Below are 9,971 nucleotides of genomic sequence, written 5' to 3' on the forward strand. Positions count from 1 at the left end.
AACAGGAGAATAGTCATATGCAGTGCTGACAAGGGAGGTGGAGAAGTCATTCAAGATCGAACAACATATATAGCAGAAGCACTCAGAATCATTTCTGACTCAGACTATTATGTTGCCCTCCCTGAAGACCCCATCAAACAATACCAAGAAAGATGTCACCGCATGATAGAAGAAGCATTCCAAAGTGGGGTTCTCAACAAAAAAGAAAAAGAACATCTCAAAATCAAATACCCAAAACCCCCCATGTTCTACCATCTGCCAAAGGTCCATAAGGATCAAAAGAATCGTCCCGGCCGACCCATAATTTCTGGGAATGGCTCAGTAACAAGTAACCTTTCACAATATGTAGATCTCCTTTTACAAAAATACGTTGTCAATCTCACATCACATTTAAAAGACACCCCTGATCTTATTCAGATCCTTGGTGAACAAGAATGGAAATCAAATTACAAATGGGCAACTCTGGATGTGGCAGCTTTCTACTCAAACATCCCTCATCAAAAAGGCATGGACGTAATCAAATCCATCCTAGAAAAAGATCAAACAATGCCACAGGAACAAAGGAATTTCATTACCGACAGCATAAAATTCATTTTAGAACACAATCACTTCCAGTTTGAAGGCAAGATATATAGACAAACCACAGGCACGGCAATGGGCACTCGTTTTGCCCCATCCTTTGCAAATCTCTACATGGGAGCCTATGAAGAACAACTCATTTACAGCACACACCAGTGGAGAAATAACATCATCCTGTATAAAAGATACATTGACGATCTTCTCTTCATCTGGGAAGGTTCGATAGAATCATTCCAAAACTTCACGGCATACCTCAACACCAATACATGGCACCTAAATCTAACGGGCAAATGCAATGCCACATCCATAGAATATTTGGACCTTGAGCTTACTTCTGAAAAATCAACAATCATCACAAAAACTTATTTCAAAAGCGTGGACTGTAACAGCCTTCTAGAATACAACAGCTGTCATTACCATAAATGGAAAAAAAACATTCCCTTTGGTCAATTTCATAGACTTCATAGAAATTGCACCAAACTTACAGATTTTGTATCACAGAGCAAAATTATAAAAAAAAGACTATTGGAAAAAGGCTATCCCAAAAAAATAATTCAAGCAGCCTATGAAAAAACATATACATCCACAAGGACAAGAACAATACAAGTACAACTTTATTACGGATTATACTGCGGACAAACAAAAAAATCAATAACATAATGGAAACACATTGGAAGATTCTATTGCAAGACCCCATTCTCAAAAAAGTACTTCCAAATAAACCAGGATTCACATACAGACGTGCAAAAACCATAAAAAACATGGTAGCTCCCAGTCGCCTTAGAGAAGAACAAACAGATGAAGAATACAACCATGGACCAAAATGGATGCTTCAGATGCGGAGTAAGAAACTGTAAATTATGTATAAACATCAACCACAATGCAAAAACGTTCAAAAGCAACCAAACAGGCGAAACATTCAAAATAAAATCTAGAATAGTCTGCAAATCAACCCATGTCATTAATTTAATAGAATGTGGCTGTGGCCTACAATACGTTGGACGAACCTCACAAACCCTAAGAAATCGTATGAGTGGACACCGTTTCAATGTCACACATAAATTTCCCCAACACAGCGTATCCAGACACGCAACTGAAAAACATAACAACAACTTCAAAGAATTCAGAATCACTGGAATCGAACAGATATCGGACAACTGCAATGATAGATTTGAAAGACTCTGTAGGAGAGAGTCATTTTGGATCTTCAAGATCAACACTTTAACCCCCTTGGGCCTTAATGAAAATATTGACAATATATAATAATTTATACACCCGGAATCCAACACTGGAAAATCTTCAGAAAACCACCAAATGGGAAATCATCCGAAAATCCCTAAATACCAACCATTCCACAACCCCAACACAATACCCAACCCACGACATACTGTCCTCCAATCCAAAACCCAACAAAATACAGCCTATCACCCATTTTTCACAGGCAGCCCATTGAACACCCCCTATCCCACATACATAGCGTACAGCATGTCATACACAACATAATACCAACTACACACACGTCTCTCGCAACCTACCCACAGGCCACTTCCCCCCCCTATTTTTAAGTGCTGCAGTACCATCATTGGAGATCACCGCTGCAGTCACATACAGCATGCCATCCACCAACAATCAATAACACCCATCTACAAGCCCATACATTCTAAAGCGCTGCAGTACCATCTTATGAAACCGCTGCTGTCACATCTATACACACCAGCGCTAACAAAACACCCCTCTCCACAAACTAAGCCATGACAGCACCAGAGCATCCTTTTGCAATCCCCATATCCATATATACCAAAACATACCTACCATACCACACACCTGGTAATAACCAGCACAGCAATCCCCGTCCGATCATCCAGCAATAAGAGACAACTGCATCAAGGACCGAAACCCTCTCTTCTACAAATTAAAATAAAAATAAATAAAAATAGTTACAAACATGGATACGAAATAACCAGCCATGGTACCCACCATCTAGCAGAAAAAAGCGCAACGGCCCGACAAATGACATCTCATGCAGCATCTCTGTCAATAGGACATCTCCACCACCTGGCATCAGACACGCATCATCCAACCATTGCTAAAAACAGAAGTAACACATCTGACATACTCGCATCACCGCATAACACTATACCTCCTCATACAACATGGAACATTTTCGCAATCCTTGCATTTAATGTATGGCCACATTTTACTGCTAAATAAAAGTAATTTTTTTTTTTTTTTTTACTTTATAAATGAAACACTCCTATGTCATCAGACAGCGCCACTACAACACACCAGAGCGCAGCCTTATGACACTCTTTTTACTCATCCAATTGTACTCTCTGGCGCCCATTTTAGAAACTATAAAAAGCCAGTGATAATGCTTTTATGTATGTATGCCATAATCATTGATAAAGAGGTGCAAGACCTCGAAACGCGTCTGATACGGCAATAAAGAACACTTTTACATAACTGAGACTCACCACATCTTTATTCCATCTACGGTTGGCGCCGAACATCCCTGGAACCTTTTTTCCAGACCCTGCAAAAAAAAATCTGTGCAAAGGAAAAGTTGACCAGCTGCCAATAGCAACCAATCAGATTAATTTAATTTTTCAGATTCAAATTCATTTTGCAGAGGCCTTGTTAAAAATAAAATAAGCAAGCTGATTGGTTGCTATGGGCAACTGGGCAACTTTTCCTCTGCACAGGTTTTGATAAATTGTGAGCTGCTGGAGGGGACTTTTTTTTTGTGCGAACTTGGCGAGTAGTATTGGTTGCCTAGTTTTGGTCACCCCAATGTGAAATCAGTCAAATGCATTCTACACCTCCCCCCTTTTTCTTTATACTCTTTCCCTACAATATCTTTCACCCCCCTGTTATTTGGGGAAATTGGAGAAGGGAGTGCTTACACACATTGGGGGACATGTATCAAAGATTTTAGCCCTGTTTTGTGTTTAATTTTTTTGCGCAAAGTTTTGCGTAAGCTGTTTTTCTGCGTCTTTTTTTGCCCACATTCTGGTGGAGCATTTCCTCCAGATGTGTACATTTTGGTGTACCTTGGAGTGACATATTTAGTACACACAAATTTATTAACTGCGTACATTTCATTTACCCACAGAAATCTTGCTTGATGACCATATTTTTAACACAAATATAAGCCATCTTGGACTGCACTTAGCAAGATGCTCTAAATCATGCATTTAATTTTCCATTTGGATTGCGGAGATTACTATGCTTCTGTCGCCAGTCAGATTATCTCTGTGATTCTTAAAATCTTTTTCATGTACCTTTTTAAAAAAATGAAATGATTATAGACCACTTATGATCACCCCTTCACCCGCAGTCTAACCTGATTCAACTGGAAAATACATCAGGTTATAGTGCAGGTGAAATACTTCCGGCACAGTTCAGACTTCAAACTGTGTAAAATTCAAACTCCCCAGCTGCTCTTGATGAGTACAGGAGATTGCACCTGTGTAGTGTAGCCATGGTGACCACAGCTAAGAATATACCACTGTATGTGCAGGGGAAGCAGGGAGTGAGAATCGAAGATCCTCGGAAAAACGTGGTGCTCCAAAAGCGCTCCTTTACAAGGTAAGGATAACCATGGGTCTGGTGTTCGATAAAGCAATAGGTTCTTTATTCAGGTACAAAGATGCAGGGATAACGCGTTTCGAGGGGTGGAGACCCCCTCTTCGTCAGATCCAATACTGGGCTGGGATTGGCTCCCTTGCTTATTTATACATAGAAAAACCCGCGAAACATTTGTGGCGGGTGGTGTATCGGACAAATTCAAAATATATACATATAGAAAAGAACTTTTAAAATCAATCATATAACATTCATAAAAAAAGAGATTATGTCTCACAGAATGGATAGGAGAAAAAAATTTAGTAATCATAAGGGAGAGAAATTACAACAATTAAAAGACGGAAAGCTCCTTTAGGGAATTCCTAATCTTATATCTCTTGGTTCAAGAATAGGGAATGATGGCTGGATGCTACACTCTCCAGGATGGGAAAGGAAATGCAACAGACACCGGCAGGTGCCGTCACGGATGGGAGACCAACCGGGATTGAATAGCCGGAGGTCACAGATGCAGTCTTTTGTTAGGTGCCTGTGAGCAGATGATTTGGAATGCCCAGATAGGACAGATGTGATTTTCCGTCTTTGGTGCTTAATACAGGTAAAGACAGATAGGCTGAGTGGGGTTACAGCAGCATTTTGAGACACCAGATAGGCAAAACAGGGTGTGGAAAACTGGTGGGTCTTAAAAGCCAGATGTATGGTCACATAAATTTGATGTAAATATACAGTGTTTCTCAGGAGACTAAAATAAATGCAAACTGACCCGATGGGTGGAATCAGACGATGTCCACCGCTACCTGAAATCCGGATTATTCGTATATTAAGAGTCCGTGGTAGAACTCTCGAAGAGAGAATATACTTATTGACTGGAATAAATGTATTGGTATTTCTTAAGATGAAATGACAGAATAGAGGTCGGTTCTGACCTACTATATTAATTGAAAAATTGTGAGAGAGGATGATGATTTTCAGTTTTACGAAGATTTTCAGCACATATAAAATCTTCTGATTAATATATTTGTCTATATTTGGACAGCGTATTTTTAATCATATTTATTGTATGGGACATATCTCTGGAAAAACACTTGTTAGTTCAAGCTACTCGTATTTTTTATGTCCAAGCTGTTCAGGTTAAGAACCAGTATTTTTCATAATGCGTTAATGGATTGGTGAAACCATTAGGTTGCAACAACCCCGGAATTGAGGGTGCCCCCCCATGGTGTGTAGGCTTAGTGGATTAGTTCCACGGCCTCATTCAGTCCTTGGGGCTGTAAAGATTCCAGCCTATACATCCAGAACATCTCTCTTTTCCCCAACTCCTCCAATCTGTTGGTACTATGGTTGGGAATAAAATCGATTGGAGTAATGGAGAATGGATTTTTCGTATCTTTGTGTTTCAAGGTGATGTGTCTTGATAGGCTATGTTTCATATAACCTTTTTTGATATTGCTTCTATGTTGGTTGGTCCTTAGATGCAACTTTTGTGAAGTTCGGCCAACATACTGCATCCCGCGGGGAGAGACAAGAAGATATCGCTGTTAGGTGTGAGTGTGTGTATGTAGCAGAGGCAGGTGTGTAAGTGTGTGTGTATGTAGCAGAGCTGAGTGTGTAAATGAGTGTATGTAACAGAGTTGAGTGTGTGAATGTGTATATGTAGCAGAGCTGAGTGTGTATATATAGCAGAGTTGAGTGTGTGAGTGTATGTATGTAGCAGAGTTGAGTGCGTGTGTGTATGTAGCAGAGTTTAGTGTGTGAATGTGTGTATGTAGCAGAGTTGAGTGTGTCAGTGTGTGTATGTAGCAGAGTTGAGTGTGTATATTTAATAGAGCTGAGTGTGTAAGTGTGTGAATGTAGTAGAGTTAAGTGTGTGTATGTAGCAGAGTTGAGTGTGTGTATGTAGCAGAAATGAGTGTGTAAGAGTGTGAATGTAGCAGAGCTGAGTTTGTGAATGTGTGTATGTAACAAAGCTGAGTGTGTGAATGTGTGTATGTAGCAGAGTTGAGTGTGTGAATGTGTGTATGTAGCAAAGCTGAGTATGTATGTGTAGTAGAGTTGAGTGTGTGAGTGTGTGTGTAGCAGGGCTGAGTGTGTATATGGAGCAGAGTTGAGTGTGAGTGTGTATGTAGAAGAGTTGAATGTGTAAATGTGTGTATGTAGCAGAGCTGAGTGTGTGTATATAGCAAAGTTGAATGTGTGTGTATGTAGCAGATTTTAGTGTGTGAATGTGTGTATGTAGCAGAGTTGAGTGTGTAAGTGTGTGTATGTGGCAAAGTTGAGTGTGTGATTGTGTGTATGTGGCAGAACTGAGTGTATATGTGTGTGTATGTAGCAGAGCTAAGTGTGTGTGTGAGTGTGTGTATGTAGCAGAGCTGAGTGTGTAAGTGTGTGTATGTAGCAAAGTTGAGTGTGTGATTGTGTGTATGTAGCAGAGCTGAGTGTGTGAGTGTGTATATGTACCTGAGCTGAGTGTGTGCATGTAGCAGAGCTGAGTGTGTGATTGTGTGTATGTAGCAGAGCTGAGTATGTGAATGTGTGTATGTAGCAGTGCTGAGTGTGTGGTTGTATGTATGTAGCAGAGTTGAGTGTGTGAGTGTGTATATTAAGCAGAGCTGAGTGTGTGATCAGGTGTATTTAGCAGAGCTGAGTGTGTGATCAGGTGTATGTAACAATGTTGAGTGTGTGTGTGGTCATGCTTACACATAATCACATTCAGCTCTGCTACATACCCATGTTGCACACTAATTTCTGCTAATAGGGTGCCTCCAGCTTTTGCAAAACTTCAACTCCCAGCATGCCAAGTATTGCAACACTTGGAGGCATTCTGGTTGGTAAACACTGATATAGAGTTAAGGGGACAGATTGTTCAGCAAAATAACATATTTTTTAAACCCAGACATTCTGGGGGAGATTCTTAAAAACTACTGTTATTATTCACACCTCCTGACATTTTCAAAGGTCTCTTTTGTTGCTTTGAAAATATGTGAAAATTCATTTTTGTGCCACTTTTGTTTGTTTTTTTGTATAAAATTTTCTTTTTTGCTGCAACCATTAGATTTTTTTATGCCAAAATTGCCGAGTTTAGTGCCAAAATCAGCAATTTTTGTGCCAACTTTTACATCCAAGAAAATTCTGGTGGAAACATCTCACGAAATATTCCATGGTTACTAGTGCCCAGACAAGCAATAACTGTATAAATAAAACATTTCTGAGCTTAAATGTGTATATATAATTACTTTTTTCATAATTACTTACATAACACCTTTTCCCCAAAAAACAAAGAAAAAAGACCCAAAAACAATAAAACTACAACCATTTCTTTGATTTCTACACTATCAAAAAGCTGGTGTGAAATTTTTGATGTAAACTGGACTCTCACCCCTTTGAAAATATCATATTAAGCAGACAATATACGTGGACACACCCTCTTTTACAAAACTGACATGGACAGTGTAAACCGCAGCACAAAGCTCTTTGAAAATGTGGTCGATACTTTTTGCGCCAAAATAGATTTTTTTTTTACGCAAAATTCTTTGATAATCTTCCCCTCTGTGTACTTGATAAGGAATTATGATTTTACTTTTATGCGAAGTTTTGTTCGGCGCACACTGCTGCTCCAGCACTTCTAGCTATGAGCAGTGAGCAGTGTACCGTGTGAGGTAGAGAAGGATGCACGGTAGAGCGAGGGGGGCCTTTCTTTATTAGCACAAAATTTATCAAAGGACATGCACAACTTTAGTAAATCTTGAGCAAGAGTGTAAATTAGACAAGCAGTGTAAAAGGTAGAACTGTGTCTACAATAGACACCTAATGATATATGTCCCACATTGTCTTGGCTCAACAGGTGTCGTGTCAACTGTGTCCATCTATATATACCAGGCGAGTTCTACTACATAAATGGCATAAGTGACTGTTTGGATGGCTTTTGACACGCTGAGAACCAGAGAGGCTATGAGGGCAGGAGGCATGGGTCCCTATACCCAGGCAGGGCGCGCCGTCCTTGGGCACAGGATTGGTGATTCAGACCCCCCGGTGGCGGGGAGTGGAAGAGTCGGGCGATTCAGAATACATCATAGGAGATATATATAAAAAAGAAGAGATTGCGCTCCTAGTGGAGAATCATAAGGTGGGTTGACGTGTGGGCGTGTCTTTTGCACCTTACCGTGTAGCGTTGTGCTGAGGGCACAACACCTTGATGAGCTTGTAGACTCGCTGGGGTTTGTAGTTGAAAATACGGGCGGCAGCCTGGGCGTCCTGCACTGTGACCTCCAGGCCGTGGTGTAGCTTTAGTATGAGGAGAACCGAAAAGATAGGACTTGCTTAGCCCTTGGCGCCTATTCCCCAAGTATCGATTCCAGCCGGTAGTAGTCCATAAAACAACTGGCCTTTATTGGTAATAAAAAGGAGGGTGCAACACATTGGTTTCGAACCCGGGCCGGGTTCTTCATCAGGCAGTGGTTGTTACAAGAGCACATTCCCGCTCGTTTAAATATACACTTGTGGACCGGCATAGAACTGCTGCCGGGTCACCATGTCATTGCAATTAACACATTTTGACAAAAAGTTTTTTTACACATAAGGAAATTAACAAACATGAAAAACTTAAAATATGTAAAGCAGAATTATAGATATGGTATAACACCTCTATATTGGTTAAATTAGAACTAATACCCTCGTCACTCCTAGGAGGCGCTGAGGTCTCCCTTAGAAGGTGCCCACTGCTGTTGGGCTGCGGTCAGGCTGCGAATATTAACAAGATGAGGAACTCTCCGCAGGTTGGTGCGCCAGGTTTGTGATATTCATATTAGGTATTGGAACCTTGTAACTTCTAGGAGGCGCTGAGGTCTCATGTACGAGTGCCCACTGTTGGCAGGCTGCAGACCCGTTTGTCGCCGCATGCGCTGTCCCTGCATGTTGGGGTATTTCTTTGGAGTTACCCCGTAGCACAAGCATAGAGTGGAACACGCCGAAACTGGTATGTAGATTAGTAGTTCGGTCCAGGCCACTGGAAACACCATTAAAGGAGAAAGTAATGGTGTCTTTGTAGGAGCGGTGTGGACTATCTTGATGCAGGTAAGCGGATGGTGAGGTATCCTCTGTTTGGGAGCAAGATAATTGTATCTTGGGTATGTTCCTTGGTTTTAGGGGATGGGCATGCCGGTGTGTATATGGATATAACAATTATTAATTATTAATAATTATTTAATAATTATAGCGCTCCCAGCGTGTCTAACCGGACCGAAATTGTAGTCGCCGCGGGTATGAAGCATATGACGCGTGGTCTAATTGAAGGTTATTGGTAGTAGACACTTACTATACCCTGGTTGTCTAGCTAACTTGAGCCATTATATGGACATAAAGGATTATTGGAATTATGATAACGGATTATATAATAGTCTCGACTATTTCATTGAGACCCCTCAGGTTCACTGTGCTCAACTTGAAGATCCAAAAGACCTCTCGTTTTTTTAGGAGTTCAAATCGGTTGGAATTGTGATCAGGAATGTGATCAATGGGAGTGATTTTTATGGGATCCGCACTCTCCGGGTGTACAATTGAACAGTGCCTGGAGACTCCATGGAGCAGAAATTTTTTCTTTATATTTTGTCTATGTTTGTTCATCAAACAGTGCAGGGATTGGGTCGTCCTGCCTATATACTGCAGACCGCACATACAATCCAGTAGGTAGATGACATATTTCGATTGGCATGTCGGTCTGTATTTGAGTTGGAATTTTTCATCTGTTGAATGTGACTTAATCTCATTTACATTGTTTTTGATCTCCTTGCAGCATTTGCAACGGGTGGACCCAC

Source organism: Hyla sarda, chromosome 11 (assembly GCF_029499605.1).
Source record: "Hyla sarda isolate aHylSar1 chromosome 11, aHylSar1.hap1, whole genome shotgun sequence".
NCBI lineage: Eukaryota > Metazoa > Chordata > Amphibia > Anura > Hylidae > Hyla > Hyla sarda.